Below are 25,961 nucleotides of genomic sequence, written 5' to 3'. Positions count from 1 at the left end.
AAGCATAGAGAAAGACCTCAGTTAAAGATATGTATTTTAAAATATTGTAAAGTTATAATTAGTGTTGAATTCCATTTAAAAATACTATTTTTGTTATACATTGCAGTAAGTCAGTAGCTACCATTTGATGACTACTGTTGTATGGTAGCAGGGAAAAATGAGGTGTCCCATCAACTAATAGAGATGGTGGAAGATGTCTATCCTATCTCAGTATCCTCCCTGTGATGCAAAGAGGGGTGCACCTCAGATTCTACCTCTACAGAATGAACAGAAATGAAATAGTTGGGACCTTCCAAATCTGTGGCTACAGCATGAGGTGATGGATAAGTCACCTCAACCCCTGTTCAAGAAGGCAGGTGACTACCATTGAAAACTCTTCCACATGTGAGTGCTGAAGTAGCTGGTCAACTCTAGAGTAAGGGCAGTGAGAAGCTGATCTTCCCAATTGGAGTGGGTTGCTGGGAGCTGACTACTGATCTTTTCCTCTCTGTGCTGCTTTGGCCTCTGGCAATTAGGATGCATAGCTCTTTGTGGAAGTTTTTGGTAGGGATGCTTTTATTGCAAATCTATACATGAAAGCCCTAGGGAAAAGAAATTGAGAGGCTGCTGCTGAAGTGTTATTTATCTTCTCTAGGAAATGAATTCTACCTGTTAGCTTTCACAAGAACTGCAGCACGTATTTAACACTTGGTAACTGCTCATGTACTTTCCTGAGTCAGAACTTTAATTTCTTTGCATAGCAGGAACAGTAACAATTATGATTACTATCTCCTTGAGTTAATGAGGATTCATGATGCAGATTTTGTGAACATGTTAGAAAAATGCTGGGCTTACATGTAGCAGACAGATTGCTATGAGAGCCAGTAAGTGCGTATTTTGAAGAACTGTTTAGAACAAATAACTCTTACTTGTGCATAATCTTTCTTCATACTGACAGGCAAACATCAAACTCTATAGAAACCCCAGGAAATTTTCAGGGTTGACATCATCTTTTTTAAGCTCTCATAAAGCAATGAGGAAAACAAGCTGATTTTGATCTGTGGAATTTCTGCAGGGGAAGAAAAGGGAGATTGTTGTCATCTGAGCAGCTTGATAACTTTGTCAGTCAAGAAAGATGCTGGGATTGAAGAGGGTGCTTCCTAGAATAAATAGAATGTGGAGCATTCCAGTGATTCATTCTGCAGCATTTCATGAACAACATACAGGAAAATGTTTAAACTCTTGAAGAACCGATTATGAAGAGTTTAAGAACTTAAATTATTAATAAATAATAATGTGTTAGGCTTAACATGGGTGTAGATTGTGCACAGTGAGTCATCAGTGTGACTGGCTTTTCCATGGCTGTATGAGCTTACTGACCATGCTTCTGCAACCAAATATGATTTGGTGTAAGGGAAAGCTTCAGTGGTGTGGTATGGTGGTCAAGAAGAACTTGGGTTTACTGCTTGTTATGATGACAGGTCTTTACCGTTAGCAACTGTTTCCTCTCAGATCAGCAAAATGGCACTGAGAACTGTGATAGACTTTGCCATAGAGTTTGACGTTGGGCAAGACCTAGGTGCTCCCATCCCTCAGCCAGCTAAACCTTCTTATGATAAGTGGTAAATGATCCCAGCTGGTGTTAAGCTCAGGACTGAGTTGGAGCTGAGATCTGTACTTGCCATCTGTTGTGATGGTACTGATCAGCAATATCTGGTTGCAGTTAGTTGGTAGCACCAAGTTCCCACTGGTGTTATGAGAAAAGTGATGGCATGCCTGGCTTATATATCAGATCATGGTATATAACGTACTTCCACTTCCTGTTACACTTTGGGGTCTAATGACCCACCTAGATCCCAGCTTGCATTTTCATGGTTTACCTGAAGCTTACCAGTCCTCAAACTGATGTCTCAACTGATTTGGGAAACTGCAATTTGCTACTTAATAGGCCTTATTCTAAGAAAGGGGTGTTGGATGCTGAGAGATTCAGCACTGAAACGTAGGTATCTAATGCCATGTGTACTCCATCCTGGAATATCCTGCCTGGCCTCCAGCTGCTGCTGCAGAAGGTTGCCGATGTCCCTGGTTTCAATGTTAAATCTGCCAGACCCAGGCAGATGTCTCAGACACTTAGTCTGTCTCAGCAACATATGTTTAGGCTAGTGACTCACTCTTAAAGTAATAGTAATATGTACAACAATTCAAGTTGAAAGAAAAATATTAATACACAGACGATTTCTCTTTCTTCACTGCGCTGCAATGAAGGGACAAGAATTTTATGCACGGACTTTCTTATTTTCTTTTTTTTTTTAGAAACACATTCTCCTATTTAAATAAGTGGATCTCCAATTGCCTCCTCCTATTAAGAAAGAACAAGATTTATTTGCAATTCATTAATGGGAAATAGTTTATTTTATAATGTTTTTCTAGTACAATAGAAATAGTTGGTCAACTGCACGGCTTTTCTTGTTGAGATCAAAACCAGAATGACAATGAGTGAACATTTCCCCAAAAAATTGGTGTAATCTCCAATCCCTGGTAGACAAGTGAAATAATTTTAATGTGAGAAATTAGTTTATTGTTGTTGCAAACAGCCCACATTGTTGTTCATAACCATATATTTTGTACTGCGTTATTCTACATTAATTTACATCATTTTTGCACTTGTGGATAGTGCTTATGACTAATTTATAGATTATGTGGTGCCATATTGACTTAAATAGACTGTATTTTAATGCTATTATGAGCATTTTCTAGTAAAATCATTTAATTACATTGACATTTAATGCTATTACAGTGGATAATTGACTGCAGATCAAAACCATAATATATGAAAGCTACCTGGAAGGTGCACAAAAACGATTGGCTTAGCATTAAAGTTGTTCGTTGTACCTCTTTTAAAAAGAATGCAGCCTAAGGAGCCATATTCTTGTCTCTGCTCATTCAGTAATCAGATGACTTTGAAAAGTGCAGCCCACCTATATCTTAATATTGCCTCTCTTTGTTGCATCTTTTGTATGACCATCTCGAACAACAAATACTTCAGTCTCAGAAAGAGATGAAGAGACACTTGTTATTATACAGAAAAAGAAGTATATATAAAAAAAAATTGCCAACAACTGGGAAGGAATGAATTCTTATTCCATCAAATTCAGTGGGAAAGCTAGCACTGACTTAGAGCCAGAGCTTCATCCAGGATGCCTTCATGCCAACAGAAAGGCATCCAGATCCATGGAATCCTTGTTAAGATTTTTTTTTTTTTTTCTTGCAGAATGATTTTCTCATTCTTAAGTAATTTTTGTTATATTTTCAGTTTTCCTTGCATTATACTAAATGAAGTAGTCCCAGAGGCTCTCAGATGAATTTTCACTGATAAAACAAGTTAAATTTGAGCAGATTATGTCTGGTTACTTGAAAAAAAAAAGAGCAATCCATTTTCTAACCTAACCAAAGTACAGGTGTGGTAGGCTTGGTTCCGCTTCTTTTAACCTCAGGATAATAGAAATACAAATAATTTGATCAGAGCATGATGGGAACAGTTTATTTTGCTATAAAAAAGGAACATTCATGTTAATACTGACTACTGATTGATAATTTTCTCATACTGGTTTTCTTTTTCATCAGTCTTACATATATGGACAAATATTTTTGATTTACCTCTTCTGTGTCCCTGTTATAGTGTGGCCAGTTTTGTTTCTCACATTTCAGTATGATTTTACAAGGTTCTGTGCATTTTCTGATAAGGTGATATTCCTGTTATCTCAGCTTCTGAATACCAGTAGCTACAAGTTTGATATCTTGGGCTTTCCAAATTGAAAATTATATCCTGAAATATATTAAGTCCTGTTTTGATTTTTCTGACTTTGAGCACTCATATACACCCTCCAGAAAATGCCCTTAGTTTACAAACCTCCTGTTATGCACATCTTAAGGCACCACTCAGATTACATGAGGCCTGGGCTGTATCTGCCCACCTCTTCAGGGATCCGATGATTCAGGCAGCCATGGCAAAACAAAGAACCACAGAAAGACTAATGACTTTACATCCTTGTAAAACAGTTAGGTAGGGAAACCAGAAATTATAATGATCTGGGTAAAAACTGCTCAATGGGCTTTAGGAATGAGGAAAGCCAAAGGATCAGCAGCTTATGCCAACCCTCCAAGTTGGAGAACAAGATATAGTAGAGATGGTAGCGCGTCCAAAACTGTTCAGCGTCTTGCTGAGCCCAAGATGAAACCAGGCCACCAGCTGGACTTGGCTGTGTTGTGCACCTGGAGTTGGGTTCCTCCAAGTCTATAATGTTGGTCACAAGGGGACTAGAGAGGCAGGAGCCTTGCTGGGTGTGAGGGTGTCTGTACAGAACATGTGAGTGTCAAAGCGTTAGAATCTTAGGATAGAAGGCACTACGTGCACCCAAAATATCCATCCCATTTAGTAAATAAATCTTGGACTTGGTGACTAAACGGTAGCTAAGTGAAGATATCCCACCCTAAATTTCCCTGTAATTCCCACAAATATTAAAACAGGGCAAGTTAACTAGGTATAGAGGGACTTCAGTATTCTTACCAACTTTTCTACTTTTTTATACTGGGGGGAATTGGCACCATGACCTCCTATATATCCCATGTGCGTGTTTGTGTGTGTGTGTTGTGTATTTTTTGTTTTGTGTTTTTGATTGTTTTGTGTGGGGGAATGTGTGTATTGGGAGGGGCAGGGTTGTGTTTTGTTGGGGTTGGCTTGTTTGGTTTGGGTTGGGTTTTTTTGAGGTTCTTACGTGCACTTACAGAAACCTGAGAAAGCTTCTCCATGCTAAGATTCAAAGACACTTCTCTTTGAGCCATGCAAGAAGTCAATTGGAGTCTTATTGGAAGCAGATAACAGAAGTTCAAGCAATAATAGTAGGGATTTCTGAATGACCATGTATTGCCTTGTGGCTGCACAGTGCTTCTTTCGATGCTCCTATATTTGTTTCCCTTTACCCCGCTTAGTAATTCTTTAAATGAGTAAGAACGTAATAATATTTGGAGCCACTGTCATCTTCTAACCTACGGCTTTGCTGTTTCTGCTGACCTACTCATATGATATCCAGTTGGGGAGGAAATTTTGAGAGAGTAGCTTCTGATGGCATTTATGACAGAGTTGGCAGTTCTTTGGAAAAGGGATCATCTATACTTGCCCTACCAAACCCTATTTACTAGAAAAGGCTGAAGATTTCACCTTCTTTGCCTACTTTTTTAAAAAAAAATTAGTATAAAAAGGTATGGTGCTAACTTTCAGTATAGTAAAAACCTCAGAGTCATCATCTGCAATAAATAAGTGGGTAGGTTGCATTGCTTTTAATTTTCTCCATTGATTTTTTTTTTTTTTTCCTTCATATCTAGCCTAGATTGGTTTCACCATTATTTCTTCTTTTGGTTCACCGAAGTTGGCAGTTTTTGCAGATTGGGTAACTCACTTAAAATTACTAATTTCTTGATTCAGTTATTTACTCACAAAGTTGTTAAGGCAGGGCATGCACAAAATCGACTGCTCTCCCATTTGAACTCTAATGGAAATATGCTTTGGGTGTGAAATGAATGGTTTTGTTTTGACTAGAAAAAATGTTTTCTTTTGGATTAAGCTGAAGGGTTCATTTTAATGTATTCTACTAAATAAATTGTTTTTAAAAGCCATTCTTTACCTCTTTGCTAATAATTCTCTTCCAAAGGAATGTGATTAGATTCTCATTAATCCTTAAAGCAAAAAGCACTTTATTTTTATATAAAGGTCTTTCCATCTTAGAAGAAAATCTTGATAAAAGAACCTTCTGTAGTGTAGAAAAGTTACTGCCATCCCTGTTCCCAGACCAAGTGGTGCAAGTACTTCTGATGGGTTTCCTCCTGTAGCAGAACTCTTACCTACAAGCAACTTGCTGAATTTTGTGAGCCTTCAGTAAACCTGCTTCAGTGTAAATTGGACAGAAACATCATCAGTAAGATTTACATGAAGTTTAAGTTGTCTAGAATTCAGGAAACTACATGTTCAGAATTTGGAACTGATTTGACCTGAATACGTCGCTCTTGCTAACTTGAGTGTGTGTTATGGAATCATTATTCAAGACGTTCATGTTCTAAACATTTACAATTCAGAGAAAATTTTCCTGACAACACAAATAGTTGACTGATAAATACTCACACTTTTGACCATATCCACTGTTACTACAACCCAGATGAACTTTCAGCAAGTCTGAAAGGCAGTGAAATGTTGATTAATAATCATGTCGGTATGAAAGGGAACTTTATAAGATTTTTTTAAAATGTTTTTATAAGTGGATCAATAATTAATTATGTGCTGCAGTTATAGTATTTGAAAATAAAAGAAGAAAATACAGTCCACAACAAGAATGAATTTCGTTCATTAAAGAATAAAAAAAAAATACATATTTTTATGCCCAAAACAGGGCTTAATGCTAAAACTAAAAATTAGATATGTAAGGCAGTCTGCTTTTATTTTCTACACAACCTCCTTGCATTATTGCCCCCAAATAAATTATAGGAAGGGCTCTACTTGCACTGGGAGAGATTCCGTGAAGACAGCAAATCTCAGATTAGCATCCCACTAAAATTAAATTACATCTGTAAGAACAGGGAGGGTGGGGGGTGTGCACTGTCTGATTTCTTCCCTCCCCCAAGAGGAGCTTTTCTCCTGCAGACATGTACTTTCCTGAAGGAACTGGTAGGTTCTGGTCAGGCACTAGTGTGTGTCACATCTATCAGACAGTTTTTAAGGACTGAGAGGGTATTATTTTTTTCCCTGTTCTGCTACATGTAGGAGACTTAATGGGATAAAAGAGGTACTGCTTTACTGCTAATGCAGTGTCAGTCTATTTGTGTCACATCTGTGCTGGACTTGGGGGTGAGATAGGAGGTGGGTGAGCACCATGCCTGGGTGAGTAGGAGCCTGCTTGCTTGGGGAACAACTGTGGCAGAAGCATTGCAGCAGTGCATCAGCCACCCAAAAACATACTTGAGGTACTTGTACAGGTCATGTCAGAGCTTACATGTACTTAATTTCATTGCTATCAGAATGTCAGTCAGAGCTGGCTTGAGCCCACCTGTCTGTACTGCTCGTGCCTCTCCTGACGACAGTCCATGACATGCCACTTGGTAGCTCATGAGGAGTTCGCTATGTCTTGCCACAGGCTTATCATTTCAGAAAAAGAATTAAAATTTCTTTACATTTCTATATTCGCTGCCATGCAAATACTTAAATATTGATTATCTTAATGAGTTGTGTCAAAATAGATTTTGAATGAGTACTTCAGCCTGTGCTGTTCAAGATGTAGAAGCTGAGTTGCTTATATACTTCACACACCAAAGCTGTGGCTGGGAACCCTTTTATTGATCTCCATGCCAATCTTTCTCCTTCATAAAGGAAAAATACTATTTCAACTAGAGAAAATGAAAACAAAAGGCCGCTTCATCCCCAGATGCAGGATTTGACTTCTCTCTGATCAGCATTGGCAGCTGTTCATTTTCTGCCTGAGTGACTTCAGAAGAAGTCATTTACCTTATGAGTGATGAATGCTATATGACACTCGCTTGTCTATATCTTACTAGTGTTTAGTTTCAGGCTGACAAAAACCTTTTATTTCTTTCTGGATCCGCCAGTAATATTTCATTGAACTAATTATTTATAATGTTTCTGAATTGGGTCAGAAAGCAACTAATCTCATAGAGATGGCAACTTTGTTGTGCCACACTTAACTGAATTCAGGAGGTAAAGAATAACCTAAGCAATGACATCAGTGTTCCCACAGAAGGGGGTTTCAGATTCAAGCAGCAAGTATTGCTAGACAACAAATTCACTTCTCTGAAACAGATTAACTTTTATTGCACTGCAATTTATTCACTTACCATCTTATTTCCATTTTTGATGTACTCCTCAGTCCATAAGGACGCCTTTTTTTTTGCTGATGTTTTTCTACTTGGCCTCAGCAAATAGGAATTAAACACAGTAATTTTGAGAGGGAAAAATGAGGGTTACTGTTCTTGTTTTCTTGCTGTTTTTTTAAGTGAAAATTTGCAACGCTGAATTGGACTATTTCAACATCATTTCATTTTGATTGCTGCTTTGTGTAGTGTATGTAAGACTACAAACTATAGCTGTGAAAGTTAGTTACAAAGCAGTAATGAGTAGCATCTTCAATAAATGTGTTGCACGTAGATGGATTAAAAGTGTGCATGTTCAGTTTTGTACTTAGTACTCAGCTAATCTGTGGTGCTTTAGAAGATAATACGTGCAAACACTGACTAATAAATACAGTCAGTGCTGTAAAGCCAGTGCTCTTCAATACTGCTACCACTATAAGGAGAAAAATAGTGTTATCAATAGAATAGAAGTGTAATAAAACTGTAAAATATCTTGAATAAATGTTTTCGTCTTCATCAGATTTGCAGACGTTTTGTTCTAGTATGTGAACTTGAAGGATTTTAAGCAATGAAAACAGCTGTTTGTCATGAAGGTGGGAAAACACATTATGCAGTTACTACATGAGTGGCAATTTTTAGCACAAATTGATATGACTTCACCAGTGACAATAGACATACATAAAGTTTATTCCAGTTGAGAGTGTCCATTTTTCTTTTTCCCTTCTGTCAAGTGAAAAGGGTTTTATTCAGAAAGCATGTATATTTTAGCATTTAAGTGCAATGCTTTTCAGCCTCTGCAGGAAATTTAGGTTAAAAGAAGAATTTTAGAGAAGTTGTGAGCCAAAATTTTTGACTGTTCTCAACCTTAAACCAAATGTGTATTTGTGTGAGAACCAGCAAGGATATAATAAAGCATGTGACCTCATATGCTTCAGAATATATTTCTCTTTGAAAGGTGAAGAGTAGTGTGCTAATCTGTTAGACGGAGGTATGTAACAGAAAGGCTTTTGCCAGATGTCACTCAGTTGGTTTTGAATCAGTTGCTTCAGGGAAGTCACATCCTGATGACAAAGATTGCTGTTTCTCTGGTTGCTGCTAGAAATCAGTAACCTCAAGAAAAAACTGTTGCAGCCTGGGTTCCCATCAGTTTGTGCATTGTACTAGCAGAATAATGCATTTACATAGCATCAGGCTTGTAGGCTTTTGGGGTTAACTGTAGCTATGGGCTTGGGGAAAGCAAACAAAATGCTTCCTCATTCTCCTTCCAGGCAGCTGTGTACAGAAAGAGCTTCAGTTTAGGATGAGAGATTGCATTAAGTTTTGGGGTTTTTTCACCCTTTGTGGAACTCTGTCAGATGGCAAAAGTGGGCTAAGTGATGCATTTTTAGTGTATAGGTGTTTGCAGGAGACGCAAACCAGTGGATTGTCTTGCTCCTGTTATCAGTGTGATTATTCCAAATGTAAGAATCAAGCACTCTCAAGGTTGTTGGATGCTTTCAATGGTGCTTTCTTGGGTATTTAAGTCTAGAAAGTATTGGGAAGATTTGGGGATTGGATGGGGAAACAGCTTTCATATTGCTCGTTCCTGCACAAATATCTTGCTTGGGACAGTTAGCAGACTCAGTCGGTATGTATAGGCATAAGTCATCACTTTCTGGGGGATGGAAGCCACTACAACTGAATGCAGAGGGGCAACAGTCCTGTTTTATATCCTGAACAGGCTGCCCAGGGAAGTGGTTGAGGCACCATCCGTGGGGGCATTTAAAAGGCATGTAGATGTGGTGCTCATGGACATGGTTTAGTGGTGGACTTGGCAATGCCAGGTTTACAGTTGGACTTGATGATCTCAAAGGTCTTTTCCAATCAAAATGATTCTGTGATTCTATATGGTTTTCTATTTGGGTTTTTTTATGTGCTTTAGCATTCTCTGGGTTTTTGTTGTTGTTTTGTTTTACCTTTTTCAGCACATCACACAGAGGATACTGATAAATTGGCCCCATAGTAAAGTCACATGAAGTTATGGCATCAAACTGTACCTGAAAAGCTCATTATTCTCGTTGGACATTCCAGTGCCTTTAACTGTGCTTACTTCTTTACTCCAAAGTAATTTGAATTTCCTCATATTTTTTTCTTTAGTTTGATGCAGTTAAGTTTATGTTGTTGGGTGTATTCTGCATTCTTGTTGTCCTTTTCAAAGCTTAAATACTTCAAAAAGTTGTATTTGACAATATTGATCATTGAAATGACTTCCTATTAAGTAATTTTCTTTCTAAAAGGCAGCCATTAATTACGCCTTTTTTCTGTCTCTTAGGTTGTTATTAATTCAGAACTCATTATCCCTTTTTCCTTTTCCTCTGAATAATCTTTCATGAAAGGTCTTGACCAACATTAAATAATAATTAAAAAACTCAATTTCGAATGTAGCTACAGGCTCCCACTTGTTTACCATTTAAAAACACTTTGAAAGAATAGGTTATGAACTGTAAGCGTTCTTTATAAAGCCACAGTCCTCTGGTTTATTCAGACTGTATTTTTCACACTACTGCATTATCCTGTATTTACCTAATGCTTCAGAGCTGGTCCTTCAGGTTGCTGGTTGAACCTACCTTGAAGATGATTTGTGACTGTCCTGGTGCCAAACAGAGCTCTGCTTCATGTTTTGTGGAGCACTTCAACCCTTAGCTCTTTGGTGGGGCAGCGAGACTTAATTTTACTTATGTTTTGGAAGACAGATCAGCTGGGAATAGCTTGCCTTCCTCCTTACAGTTGACAGGTTTTTTTCTTGGCTCTACTCCTTTTGCTTTATAGTCTTCAGGCACTCAACAAACTGTCTGGCCCTGAGCATTTAATTTTTCAAACTGTTGTGTAGATTTGTGTCTCTGACATCATGCTGTAATTTCCTTCTAAGTTTAGACAATCCTCTTATAAATAAGGTCATGTAAATAGTTTAACTCTTTATTATCTTGATGCCTTTCATTTCTGCCTTTATCTTTTAATAGCTAGACTACAGAGGGCTGGTTTTTTTCCAGGTATTTCTCCTCCCTGCTGACACAGACTCAGACCTGTAGGTCACACACCAGCCTTGATACTAAGCAATCACTTATGTTTTCTTTGATCAAATAAGGAAACATCATTAATGAAAGGAACAATAAAATAAAAAATAATTTAAAAAAAAATGCTATTATCCTGCTGTTTAGGCAGGACTGGGATCCTGATGGGATTTTGCTGCCATAAACAGTCCAGAGTGTTGTCTACAGCTCCTTTAAATAACATGCATCCCAGAATATTACTGATTGGTTAAGAAATCTGATCCTTCTCATCATGCCATACACCAGTAGACATTTACTCATCATATTGTAGACACTTTCTCATCGTATCGTAGATTTATAGCAAGGCTAACTTATGCATATTTGGCACCATGCAAGACTTCCTGGCACAGCTGTGAGCTAAATGGTGATACTTAGTTGGAATCTGGTGATAGCTGCCAAATCTGGTTATTTCCCCTGCTACCATAGGCATCTGATTCTTGCTAGACAATACCTCCAAATCCTCAAGTCTGCTGGCATCATCAACAGTATTTGTGCCTAAGTCCTTTATAAAGCCTGTGAAAATAGTTTCTACTTTTTCTTTTGTATTGTAAGTAATTTTAACGGTGCCAAAGCCTACACCAGAGTTTGCCTTTGCACTTTTGGCCCTTTCTATAATTCTGTAGTGGGGTAGATAGGGTTAACACATTTTGTGTATCTCATGGTCTTTGTGTGCATGTTCTTCAATGATCCTTCTTTGTCATTCTTGAGACATGCTCAATCACTGGAGCATAAGTGGAGATGCTGAAAGAGACCTTGTCACCCGAACGTGGGCAGACTCTGCCCCGTGCAGAGAGAGATCAAGAGAGAACATCTTCTCTACCTTTTCCTCCTTTTCTGGAGATCTCTGGACTGGAGAGGGAGCAGGAATACCCCCAACCTGCTGTGCATCAAAACAGGAGAGCAGGCAGGTTGTGAAGTGTCTTATCCCCACCACAAGTAAAAGATACGCCAGGATGACTTGGCATTGTTAAATTTATAGTTGGACTTGATCTTAAAGGTCTTTTCCAACCTAAATAATTCTACGGTTCTATGAATTCTTAGGGGTTACTGACTTGCTGAAAAGGATTTTCCTACATGATAGGGGTCACATTGTCCTTCCTCACTTGCCCAGCATTATGTTTAGCCCACAACTTTTGTTTGCCCTTTGTTTCCTTTCCTGTCTCCTTTAAGAAACATCCATTTGTAATCCATTCTGTAACTATCGGGCATGGTTTTGGTTTCCAGAGAATTTATTGTAGCCCTAGTGATTTCTGCTGTATTGCTTTGATCTTGCCTGTAGTTTTAGTTATTATATTAATAAGCAGCAGTTTCCATTGCTAGATTTTTTAATAGCTATTTATAGATGCTATAGCTGTATCTTCTCTGTTTAGCTCCTTTTAACCAACCTCCTGAAAGCTTTAAAGGTTTAAAATTTACCATTTGAAATTCACCACAGCTGCTTGTCCTTGATGATTGTTGTCGATTAGTTTTTCATGCACAATTGCATACTCACTGCAATTGCAATACAATACTTCTCCCACATTACCCTATAAAGAAAATGCTACAGTTTCTACATATTATACAAGATGTAATTCAGAACACCTTTCTTTTATGCTGCAGGATTCTCATACAGAGTCAGTATTTTTCTTTAAATTGCTTTTGGTATGTTCTGTAAATATCTGATTCTGGGAAAGATGATGTAAAAGAGGTTTGGTAAGTTTTATTTTTCTATGTGAAGCTAGTCTGTCAACAGTATAGGCACAGGGTTTCTTGGAAAAACTGCAGTTTGCTAAGTCTCGCTTCCAGTAAGGTAAGGAATAAGGTCTCTTTGAACTGTCACTGAATGACAGGCTTTGCTTACTTCAGGATATGTGGCAAAGAGAAGGAGGTATTTTAGGCTGAACATTGGTATGGTTATGTGCAAGAAGCTTTTATAAGAGCAGAGTATTTCTTTTCCATCTGGTATATTCATGTTTTCTTGGTAATAAATAAAATAAATAAAATTCAAAGGCATTTGAATTAAACTATGTCTAAATATTTGCAGATGTTAAAATGTGTGTTTCAGACCTTGAATGAAAATTGCATCAAGAAATACTTGTATCTACAAGATAGTGGCTGAATGTTTAGTTTTCTGAACTTAAAACTGACCAATTCTTCCTCCCTGTAGCTTAGTAGATGGAAAGATAATTTTTTTTTTTTAGTACTCTAAGTTCAGTCATATGCTTAGGATAAATTTCTATACTAACTATTTAAGTAACTGAAGCAATTCTATTTAAATAATCTGTAGTTCCCTCTTGTTTAAAGTTCTAGAAACAGTAACTGAAAATGACAGAAACAACTGCATGAAAACTTCTCTAGTAAAAAAACCCCTATGTACCAAGCTATACATTGTAGATTGGGGGCTATAAAATAAATAATATCTTGCAAAGATTTGATTTGGCACATGCAAGTTATCTAGTAGCGGCTCCACACTATGGTGCTCTACCTGTGGCTTAGAAACACGGCACTTAATCAAATCCTGTGCTGGTTCTGTTCCTGAGTTGGTCAACTGCAGACAAGGACCAAGGCAAAAGGCTTTGAAGCTGATGATGTCTGTTTAATTACCTCAAGATTCATTGCTTTCCCTCTTCTTAATTAAGCTAAGGTAATAATGAAATCTGTTTGACAACTGTACTCTAAAAGTCATGAGTTTGTTGCTCGTCTATTTGATAAATGAGTAGGTAGAGGATAATTAGTTTCAGTCCTTTTGCTAGTTCTCAGAAATGAAAGAAGGAACAAAGATGTAGAGTCTCTCTTCTACAAAAATTGTAGTAATAATAGAGAAACTGTGTGGAATGGAATCTGAAAGTTCCAACCAACCAGCCAAAAATAAAATCCCCATAACCTAACAAGTTCTCTGAATTTTCCCCACTCTTGCTTTCCATGAGACATCAGATTATTTTTACAGGCTGAGGACTTCCATTCCTCTAGGGTGTTAAAAAAGAGCCATCAAATAAGGTTTGCAGACAAGTAAAACCACAATTTTCCAATATTTTATTTTTATTGTTAGTTGGTATGAGAATATTGTCTTAATATGATTATTTTATGCACCTGGTACTAAATGTCACTATGTGATGTTTAATATTTAGATTAATGACTGAAGAAAGTCAGGGAGCCAGTTTCTTTTCAGAGTGTTACTGTAATGTCAAAATTAAAATTTTACTTGTGCTTCGTTAACAAGGAGGGGATTCTTATGGGAGCTTCCAGATAGCCAGACACACTGCAATACTTTTCATGATCCAAGATGGTGCTAGAATATGAACCATGAAAGTATAAATATGCAAAACATGCACTCATGCTAGATTTCATACTTACATGATTTTGCTACAGTAAGTAGTATGAGACTTAACAAATGAAATTGACAGGAGATCTCTAGTAAAACCTATGTAAATACTTACTTTGAACCTATCATTTCCTTTTGGAAGCCTCTATGAATTGCTTAGGGGTAAATATATTAGCAGGTGGGGAACAGCCAAGAGGATTTAAAGTCATTGTGCCCTTAAATATCCAAAGGAGTAGCAGCAATTTAGTTAGGATGTAAAAAATGAGCAGGATTAGAAAACTTTAAAATGTATAAAAATTAACATTTGGATTTTGCAGCCCTTCTCCGTAGTATGGGTACAGAGCATTAGGCTTGTGCCAGATGAATGGGTAGGATTATTCTTATTATGATTAATTTATAAATGATATAAATATTGTATCAGCTGCTAGAGTCCTGCCTGTTTCTGTATCTGTTCTTGCTAAATAAATGTTTTATTAAGAAATAGATATTTAGAAGAATGACCTTGTCTCTCTTTTACTCTGCTGGATTGCCTATTCACCATTTACTTACTGTGGTGTTGTGGGTCAGCTGGGTTGTGTAGCTGTTAATGGGTTAATCTAGTCCGGAGTTTTACAAGTTGTTACTAATTTTGTAGTCATAAACATTATGTAAGATAACTCTTCCTGGCCTGTGCATCGGGCATTAGGAATTCCAGAAGCAGTGCAGAGAGAAAACCACAACTTAGATCAGAGTCACAGTTATGAAGGTCTTTCAGTTTTACTCCAGCATTTTTCCAGGTCTGCATTGTTACTTTCTCCACACTGTGGATCAGGCTGCATTCCTGCCCCAGTTTTGATGGCAGACTGGAGGAAGCATCTGCTCAGGGCTATTCTCTACCTTGCATTGTTAATAGCAATGAAGACAGGCTGTTTCATTGCTGGTGTTGACTTTCATGAGTAATTTATGTTGATTGTGATTTGACTCCAGGTAACATAGATGTTTGCATGAAAATGTCCTGAAGACAGAACATTTATTAGCATGGAAAAAAAAAATCTGACTAACGTGACCTTTTTGGAGTCTTTGCTTGTGATGTTCACCCAAATCTATCTACCCAGGTTATGTGCTTGTGTACCTCTACAGTCTTTTTAACTTCAGCTTCTACGTCATATTTTCAACACATCAATCACACCAAAAAATATATATATATATAAAAAATTATCTGATGTGTCACTTGCATTATTTCAAAGATTCTCTTCTGTCTTGATCTTAGATATCTGATTTCACTAACAATCTTTGAAATACTGTACTTTTTTTGCTTCCACTGGTGTTTCAAAAACATCCAAGTGACCCTGGAATCCTGCTGGGGAAAAATGGCATTTTCCCAGCAAGGTACATTGTTCCTGGGGGACCCCACGAGAATACATGCTCTTTCATCTCTCTCTTAAGAAATTTAGACCTATAATTTAAAGAGCTAGTTTGGGGTTTTGTTTTTCCTATTTTTTCATTTTTCTTTTCTCGCAATATATTTCTTGTTCTGAGAGAACAGAACTTTGTCTCAATTCTTCCTGCTTTAACAGAGCAAGCCTGTCTTTTCAAGAACAGATCATTATTTCTTGGTGTATCCTGTTAAATTTTGCATGCCAATATTATTGAAGTCTCCAAAAGAGATGTTTTGGAATGCTTTTCTCAGCTACCTCTGTAGCCCTCAGGAATCATTTTCTTCCATGCAATTCACTTGTTGCTGGGTTGTGGGTTTTGTTGTTGTGGTGGTTTTGTTTTCTCCTTCTGTGGTATGTATTTTAATCAGTCTTGTTTCTCTAGAGAATTGTAGCTCCCATTCCTCCTTAGGTTTAGCTACCTAGAAACCTTCAACAAATTTTTGCTTCCTAGAGACTGTTTCACAGCTGTAAGCCATCCAAGCCATAACCTTGTGAATGATTTCTTGGACACAGCTACCAAACAAAAGTGTTCTTGATGCTGAAGGCACCATAGGTCTTCAAACCAGACGGTTGGGAGGAGGTGTTATCCAGTTCAATAGCTTGAACCGTGGGGTCATGCTGTAGTATGTCTGATGCCATCCTTTTTAGTAATTGGCTGAAAGCCTTTGGAGAGAAGCATGCACAATAGGAGAGAGTATAAAGAAAGACAGAGATTGAAGCAGCTGTTCCTGGAAAGTTCTGGACCATCTTCCTTTTATTCTGTTTTTCCTTTCTTCTTTATGTGCAGAGTTGGTAGTGAGAACAGTTGTTTAAATGTTTCGTATGTGATTTTGTTCATGGTTCTACTACTGGAACAACTTTAGATTCATGCTCTTTGGTGTTTGAATTTCCAGGGAATCTGAACACCCATGGTTTTTGCTGCCTTCAGTTTTGCAGTTGGAAGCACTGAACTTTAACCTTCTTATTGTTTAGGCTTTCTGTATTTTTCCCTATCCTCTTTATTCTTTATCCTCTTTATTTATTTTACTTAAATTAGTAAAGAGTGGTGAATATTTTTTTAATGAACAATTTATTTTAGCATATTTGAGGGGTTTTATTATAGTTGCTCGAAGTCAAATTCTCCTTTTTGCAAAGAGCAAATGAAACATGATAATAGTATTTAAATTACTCTATGTAATGTTCAGAGATGCTTAGATTTCAGCTTAATCTCATCCACAAAGGTGAATTTAATCTATCGAGGCACAGGAGACAAACTAGTTTCATTTTACTTTGCTATTGGTAGTCTGAACATGTGTTCAATGTATCTTTTCTTGTTTATGCAAGGGAACAATGTTGGAAGCAAATGCTCATTTCTAATGCTAACTCTTGCCATGGATCTTATAGAAATTGATGCTTCTATGAAGTCCTCATCCCTATAGATGAGTGTGTTTATGAGAATCTCAGCTGTTGTTTAAAGGCGGGTGTTTGTATATCACTGTCATTATGTTGGAAACAAATTTGGAAACATTAGCCCTACTGTCCAGAAATCTGCAAACAAATATGCAAATATAGTTTTAGTCTGGTCTTGTAACTGGGAGGTGTCGTTCATGATTTCTGAATATTTTACTTACTATACTTATTCTATCTTATACATAGGGCCTAAATAGTGAAGAGTCTTTATTGCTGAATTTCTACTGTACAGAGTTTGATTTAGAAAAGACTGTCAGAGTCCAAAAAAATATTTGCTTACTGATGTAACTTTCTATAATCAACCACTAACTAAGGTTATGAATAAGTGCTAATTGCAGTGACACTAGAAACACTAGCAAGGATGAAGGAGAAAGGAGTGGTTCACCAAAGCTTACTCTTCTCTTTGGTTCCATACATGGATAAAAATAGAAACTCTGTTGCATTCAAGGATCTTTTCTTGGGTTGTATCAGTGATGCTGTATTCCAGTAATTTAAAATTGTGCTTTTGTTCCTTCAGTCTAAATGAAAAGACTCACATTTATGGTTCAGCTTGAAGTTGCAGAATTACATTCTGAACTGGATGACAAACCTAGATGGCTGATGTCTGAATCAGTGGTTATCTCACACACTGCTGGAATTTTACAGCTGTTGCTCTTCCTTCTTCTTTAATTTTCTGGACCTTGATTGTTCATACTTAGATTTTAAAAATAATGATATTATAACTTGTACCTATACATAAAGCTATGATGGTTGCTTATCCAGTGTGTAAATGAGTAAATGAGTTAAATTTCTTCTCAAAATGATGTTCTGAGGGTCTTATAGACCAAAAGACATCCAAGTTTCCATTATTGTTTCAGCAGCTGCGCTAAAGAAAAGATTAGGTTTTTTTCTGGTCGGAGTAGCCGCAATTGGCTCTAGACCTGCCATTACATTGGGAAAATTCACCTTAATATTTTAAATGTGCTGTGTCTATTATTTTTTTTCCCATTACACTTGTAAACTATTTACTTAACCATATTATGCTAATTTTATTTGGGATGGAGGGAACCATATTTACTAGGTGATGAAAGTTCTAAATTTTGCCTCTGTACTTTATGGATCTGAAAATCTGCCTTTCATCTCTCGGGCGTTGTCAAACTGAGGTCATTGGTGTCAGGGGAACTGCTAAGTTGCCTTTTCCCAGGTTGCCCCCACAATCTTTATACTTTTTATTTTCCCCTCATTCTTAGTGTTATTTTTCTTTTCAAACCTCTTTTCTCTTGATTGATCATGGGTAGAACTCCTACCCTTCTTTTTACACAGGCCTCTGGTTTTGTACCTCTAGGCAAACTAATGTCTTAAATTTCCATACCTCTATTCTTCAACTTTTTTCCTTTAAATATGGTGCCCAGAAATATAGCTCAAGGGCTATTTCTCCTGCGCTGGTAGAGCAAAACATCTGTGCTCCTGTTTTTATTGTGCATTCTCTCAGCAGCACAAACATTTTGGTGCTTAATAAAATGAAGGTTCTGATTCTGCAGCTAATGACAAAGTTGCAGAATTTGCATTTTTTTTTCTTGTGCCTGCTTTTTCCCAACATTCTAGATTTTTATCTCAAGTCCCAGTTTGGATGACTTCTGGCCTCCTGTAAAATATTCATTAACCAGAGTCACAAAGGTTCTGTTAAATACAGCAGAGCTTTTCTGAAAGTTGGTGATTTCTTCCCCCTGCCCCCGCAAGAATCTAAGCAGAACATTTTTTGATTTTACGGAACAGGAGACTGAATGTCCCATTGCACCTTCTGCAGGTAGACATCTTGCAGTAGTACCACTGGTTGGGCTCAGGTTTTGTGGTCACAGTTACACCCTGAACTCAGGACAATACTGATGTGACCCACAGAGTTGCTACAGACACAGACTGAAGAGGCTGTTAAAGCAGATCAGGACAACAGGATGAAAGACTGATATCAGATTCTCAGTGTCTTCTCTTCAGCCAGGCTGTGAATACTTTGACCTTACTTGTCCTACTTTGTTATTGACAGAGAGCAAACACAGCTGGGGGAAGGAGATGACATGCTTGTAAAACACCTGTTCCTTACACACTGAACCATCATTGATTGTTACCAAACTCACCCCACAACAGTTATTTCTCAAACCAGAAACTCAGTTTGTTTTGTCTTGTTTGAAACTACAAAATTACTCAGCATTAATAATGATGTGCATAGTGTTTAGCTAGAGAGAACATTAAATTAACTTTTCTTCTTGAAACATGTCATATTTAACATGAAAGGCATATTTGCCTAGAGCTTAACTGGTACCAATAGAAATAACATAGCTAATTAATGTCAGCTCATAAAACTAATGACTGTGTTCTTTCCAAGTGGTAGCATCAGTTCATATGGTGGCATGTACAGTGTCTTTACTTGTAGTCACTTGGCTTGGAATTTTTGCTAAATAAGAAGACCTGTCCAGAGTTTCTGCTTTATGTTCTTCATCTGGCAGTCACAGAAAGCATATGTTCTCTTCAAACAAACCCAAAACAGGACTGGGCAGCTATGATTCATCCTGTTTCTCCTTTTTTTTTTTTTTTTCTTTTTTTAATTCTATATGCTGTTGTATTTCAGTATCATTTCTTTTTGAACCTTTTAACAACACTAAACCCCGTATCCTTCTGTTCTCAATAATCATTAGGACAGATCTGTTTTATGACTAAGTTTGCAAAACCCCATCTTGGGATTTGTATGCTTATGTCAGCACTTACACAATGCAGACATTCAGAGAGAAGATCTGGAAAGTTTTTCAAGGCATCTTATTTTGAAATTTCAGCATTTATGCAAGTGATTCTTGCCCCTTGGGATGAACTCTGTTAAATTCAATTGAGTTCCTATGAAGCTAAGAATACACTTTACTTTGCTGTGGGGCAAATGATGATGTTAAAGCTTCAAGGCTCCTGGCTATACAGCCGCCAAAAGCAAAATTCCATCTGAGTTCAGTGATGTTATCCCACCCAAAGCCTAAAACTACTATTCAGTTAGTCACTGAGTATCACCAAATATGCTGATGGGGAAACAAGTAGCCATGAACATGTAGCAAGAAAGGGAAAAAGGGAGGAAGAAGAAAGATTGGGTTCTTAAAAGCCCAAGAGCTGCAAGGACAGGCAAACTGAGGTCCATAAAGACATATAAGGCAGTCAACATGGCTTCAGCAAGGGGAGGTCATGCTTAACCAACCTCATAGGCTTTTATGAAGACATAACCAGGTGGATAGATGATGGTAAAGCAGTGGATGTGGTCTATCTGGGTTTCAGTAAAGCATCTGACAGTCTCCCACAGCATCCTCACAGCTAAACTGAGGGAGTGCGGCCTGGACGATCAGGTAGTGAGGTGGACTGTGAACTGGCTGAAGGAAAGAAGCCAGAGAGTTGTGGTCAATGGGGCAGAGTCAGTTGGAGGTCTGTATCTAGTGGAGCGCATCAAGGGTCAGTACTGGGACCAGTACTATTCAATATATTAATCAATGACTTGGATGAGGGGATAGAATGCACTGTCAGCAAGTTTGACCAAACTGGGAGGAGTGGCTGACATGCCAGAAGGCTGTGCTGCCATCCAGTGAGACCTGGACAGGCTGGAGAGTTGGGCGGGGGAAAATTTAATGAAATACAAGGGCAAGTGTAGAGTCTTACATCTGGGCAGGAACAACCCCAGGTTCCAGTGTAAGTTGGGGAATGACCTGTTGGAGTGCAGTGCAGGGGAAAGGGACCTGGGGGTCCTGGTGGACAGCAGGATGACCATGAGCCAGCACTGTGCCCTTGTGGCCAGGAAGACCGGTGGCATCGTGGGGTGTATTAGAAGGGGGTGGTTAGTAGGTCAAGAGAGATTCTCCTTCCCCTCTACTCTGCCCTGGTGAGACCTCCTCTGGAATATTGTGTTGAGTTCTGGGCCCCTCAGTTCAAGAAGAACGGGGAACTGCTTGAAAATCCAGTGCAGAGCCACAAAGATGATTAAGAGAGTGGAAAATCTCCTTTATGAGGAAAAGCTGAGGGAGTTGGGTCTCTTTAGCTTGGAGAAGAGGAGACTGAGGGGTCACCTCATTAATGTTTATAAATATGTGAAGGGTGAGTGTCACAAGGATGGAGCCAGGCTTTTCTCAGTGACAGCCAATCATAAGACAAGGGGCAATGGGTGCAAACTGGAACATAGGAGTTCCACTTAAATACGAGAAGAAACTTCTTTATGGTGAGGGTTACAGAGCACTGGAACAGGCTGCCCAGGTAGGTTGTGGAGTCTCCTCCTCTGGAGACACTTAAAACCCACGTGGAACATTCCTGTGTAACCTCATCTGGGTGTTCCTGCTCCAGCAGGGGGACTGGATGATCTTTTGGGGTTCCTTTCAATCCCTGACATTCTATGATTCTGTGAAGGCATTTATGTGTCTGCAGAGTTGGAATGGTTTGGTCTTTACAGAGGTGCCAAGCATTTGGCAACTGCATTTGAAGTTAGTGGAATCGCATCAAATGACTTGTCATGACCTGGAAGACCTGAAAAACAAGTAAAACAGCTGTTGAGAACTGGAAGTTCCTGCTAGGACAATAGCAAACAAGGAAAAAGTCCAGAGGACATTATAAGTGTGTTTAATTCAGTTAGAAAGGATCATTACTCCTGCTTCTGTCAAATATTGATTGAGGACAGTGTTGCCTTATCACAAATCCGAACCACAAATATACCCATGCAAAAAAAATTTTTAGTCACTCCTCATTTTCAGATTTCTCTAACAAACTGCTGCATTGTGTAAACAAGCCTGAAACACTGGTTTGCTGTACCTTCACATGCAGCCTCTTGCTTTTCACACCCTCTTAGTCCAGCATGTGTGATCTCAGACTGTAAATTCCCACTAGGCAAGTCTTTTCTTAGTGGAAGACACTTTGTTTAGAATTAGATGAAAATAAAATACAGGAAAGGACAAAGTCTTTGTTTTAACAAGGATTGTACCAAGATATTTCACCATCAGTCACCTCAACTGGAGTTAATTGTTACAGGTTTCAAAAATTAGCTCAAGTATGCAGCATAAAATTGTTCTTCTGAGAGCAATAGCTGTAACTTGAGGTGTAAGAAGAGGTGAATAGACTTTTGGTATTGGCATATGAGGAAGTGGACTTAAAATGCTTCCTTTGATAAATGCAGTGCTGAGGATTTCATGTAGGACATGTAGTCCTTTTAAGAGACTGTTCTGTAAATTAGTTAAAATGGACTTGGGGTTATATTTTATACAATGTCAGGGAAACAAGTACCACTATACTTGTAGATTTGATGTACTTTCTTGATAATCATAGTTTCTCTGACACTGAGGGACTTCATGTGAATCAGATCTCTCTCTGAAGGGCTGCAGATAAAAAAGTAGCTGCTGAAAAGACTTTCAGTGGCTTCAGCAATCGTTTAGAAAAACATGAAACCCAAGAAATACAGAACCAGGCTTCAAGGTAATATTTCAGCCCATGAAGGAGACTACCTCACTCTCCTTACAAGCAATTGTTCAGTATTTTTCAGTTCCATGCAGCATCATCTCCACCTTTCCTTGTTTTCCTCCCATGGAAGCCAATTTTAGGAAATACGAGTGGCTAAATTACGTTCTGATGAGTTTTCTGCCTCTTAGTCTATAAGGAGGAGGGGATAAAAGAAGTAAAGGTCTAAGAGTTCATGGATCTCAGTTCACCTTTTCCCAAGAATGAAAAACCCTCATTGCCTGAATAGCCTTATGTACTCGTTTCTCACTTTCCTGGGGAACCTATAATGGTTGAGTGCTAAAATAGCCACGCAAGGGATCTCTTCCCTGTTCTGTGCAGCTGCCCTAAAAAACCAAGATGGCAATGTTTGGTCTGCCCATAGGATCAGTCTAACTCTTACTCAATCCCTTTTGGGGAGGAGTAGAAATCATACTGGATTTGCATCCCCTCATCTCCATGTTTCCAGCTGCCCTGCAGTAACTGCAGCATGGGGACTGTATCAATATCGCAGTGCAGTACCTCATGGTCTCGTGGCACTCTTGTGGCCAGTACCACATCATTTTCCAAAAATTACTTACAAAATGTGAGTTCCTCTGTGTGACACTGGCTGGGCAGCTTGCTTTGGCCCTCTGCACTCTCCAAAGACTGATCTCAGGGTGTTCCCACTGCAAATTTGTCTCAGAAGGTGGGAGGAGAATGAAATCTGGACCACCTTTTCATTTGTGTGCTGAGTATTGCGCTCCTCTAGTGTGGTGGTCTCTGGCAGGTTTGTCCTTTCTTGAGAAGTTTACCATTAGCTACGTAGCTGTTGAGGAAGGTGCAAAACTGGGAGAAATGAACAAGCTGCTGAAATGCTCACAAATGCAGTACCGTTGCAAAAGTGAGCTGTTTGCCTGGCAGTCATTTTTCATTTTGATCCTCAGAACTGAATGCCTTATTTTTATTTCACTGAATATTTCAATAAAGTCACCTTTTGCCACCAGCATTCATCATCTATGTTTTCATTCTTGCATCATTTAAAAATCTCTCTACCTTGATTTTGATGTTTGGCATATATTTATTTCTTTACTTGTTTACTTAAAGGCTTATGCCATTAAGCAGCCTGCCACCAAACCAATAAATGGGTAAAGAAATAAATGTGTTAAAAGAAGCTGTCTGCACTGCAATTTATGCAGAAGCAGTTGACTCTTTCAGGTTCTTAAGAGCTGCATCATAGCTTTGAAAGTGACTGGCTTGAACAGTGAATTGAGTTTCATTGATGGAGCTGACCTCCAGGAAATCTCTTTATTTTCAACTGCAAGAATAAAAACTTTTCCTAGTTTTGAAGTTTCTCTTTTTCTTTAGTTTTCTTTTTCTAAACTTATCTTGATGATGTTAGGAGGCTGGGGCCATAGACAAGCTTTTTTTATACTATTTTACCATTTTGCTTTTTCTTATGCTCTGGCTTTGACAGATTCACTCAGTGAATTGCTTTACCTTTTTGGATTTTGATCTCTGTTCTGTTTTGTCTCTAATTTCTTTCAGGAATGAAGAATGTGGCAGTAAAGATGCCTTAAAAACATGATTCTTAAATTTCACATGTAATAAAGTATACGTAAATCTTTACTCGAGTTCAGCCCGAATGAGCAATGACCCAAAGATACGTTGTAACTCTGAGCTATGCCTTTCGCAAAACAGACTGTAAGGAGAAGTGGGAAAAAAAATCAAGGGCTACTTAATTTCCACTCACTTCTTTCATTCCATTAATAAGGAAAATAGCCCTCTACTTTATTTATCTGACTTTTGGGCAATTTGGAGCCAACATAAATATATGGGAATTGCTGTATGTTGAGCATCATTCAACCATAATGTACTTACAAAACTAGTAGGAGCTAAGAAAGTATTCAAAATGCAAGTGCAAAAAAATCAAGAACCAGAGTAGCATTTTTGTTATTCAATCTAGCTCCCAAATCTCCTGCAAGTGCTCTGAGCTGATTCTCAGTGGAATGATTTGACTGAAAACCAATTAGAAAAAGCATATATGAGCCACACTCCTACACAGAGGTGGAAAACACTACACACACAAAGTAAGCAGAAATTGCCTGTAATTAGACTTTTCTGCCCCAAGTCTCTTGATGTTACCTAAAGGACAGGTTTCTGGTTTCACTGTCTTTAGAGAGGAGTTTCTCCAGGATACAGGCACTATGCTAGCCACTTCAGCTGAGTTATTTTAACAGCAGTGTACTAGGATGAGAAATAATTGTTGGTGTAATGTTTTGTGTGTTGTTGGTCAGGCAGTATCACCAAGCCTTGCTCTGAGATGCTGTGAACTTTCACAGTTATCCTTGAAGGAACAGGATATCAGGAACAGGTGATGACAGTGCAGGTCTTAGCAGCATGAAACCCAGTTTGTCCTCTGGCTGGCACATGGAGCAAGACATTTATAAAATGAGGTATTTAAGAAGACGTAAGTGTAGTTGTGTTAAATTAAGATGCTCTAGAGCTACTGGGGAGGAGCAGAAAAACTGATGGTGTAGGATGTCCTTAGCTGCAGCTGCGCAATGGTAATAAACTGGAGGGTAGTACTAACTACCTCAAATAGCAAAAAGCTTATAGGAGGTTGGGAGCCTTTCTCTATGAGAGTGGGATTACTTGAAAATAGTGTGTTTGCAACTTACTCATCTGCAGTGATATTTATGGAGGATAAGTAGTTTCAGCCTTGGTCCTCACCAAGTTTACTCTGTTCCTGTTGCCATTTCTTCTAAAACCTTTCTTTTATATTTTTTCTTTAAGTGGTTTGGTGCATTGTTGAGCATGCTTAGAAGACTCAAATCCAGAATGGATTTAGAGTGCTGGAATGCTTCATATCTGGATCCAAAATGTCCTAATGTGACTACCCTTGGTACTCTCCGTAGCCAAGAAAGAGATGAAAGACAACACAATTTTCACTGCCTAGGGAATTGTCAGTTTTAAACAGAGGTGCCTTAGGTGGCCAGGGAAGGTTAGCTAGCATTTTCTGAAATGTTTTCCTGAGCTTAGGTGCTTCAGTGCATCATCAAGTGCCAGCTGAGTGAATACTGCCTTCAGTGGAGGTACTGTTCAGCTGTACTTTTCAGTGGTCTATTTAGCATAGATGCCCTGGCACATGTGCAATATCTCAAATAATGTCAAAATTTGTATCAGATGTTGTGATAGAGTCACTATTCAACTACAGCTGGTCTGAGATTACCAACACTCAAGTCTTCTGTGAATACTCGCATAAATATCAGATACTATTGTTTTTTTCCTTTCCTCTTTTTCCCCTTTGGCTAAACTAGAAGCCAAGAGCAGAAGATGTTTGGTAGTCAGTCTGGATTC

General features: G+C 38.3%; 1 protein-coding gene across 35 annotated transcripts in view; it reads left to right on the top strand.

Moving 5' to 3' along the window:
• The window catches only part of NRXN1 (neurexin 1), a 733,302-nt gene that overhangs the window by 547,742 nt on the left and 159,599 nt on the right, over nucleotides 1-25,961 (top strand). The gene's annotated exons all lie outside the window — the stretch shown is intronic.

Source organism: Columba livia, chromosome 3 (assembly GCF_036013475.1).
Source record: "Columba livia isolate bColLiv1 breed racing homer chromosome 3, bColLiv1.pat.W.v2, whole genome shotgun sequence".
Classification (NCBI taxonomy): Eukaryota; Metazoa; Chordata; class Aves; order Columbiformes; family Columbidae; genus Columba; species Columba livia.
Note: the sequence above shows the minus strand (reverse complement) of the source record. Positions and strands in the feature narration are given on the sequence as shown.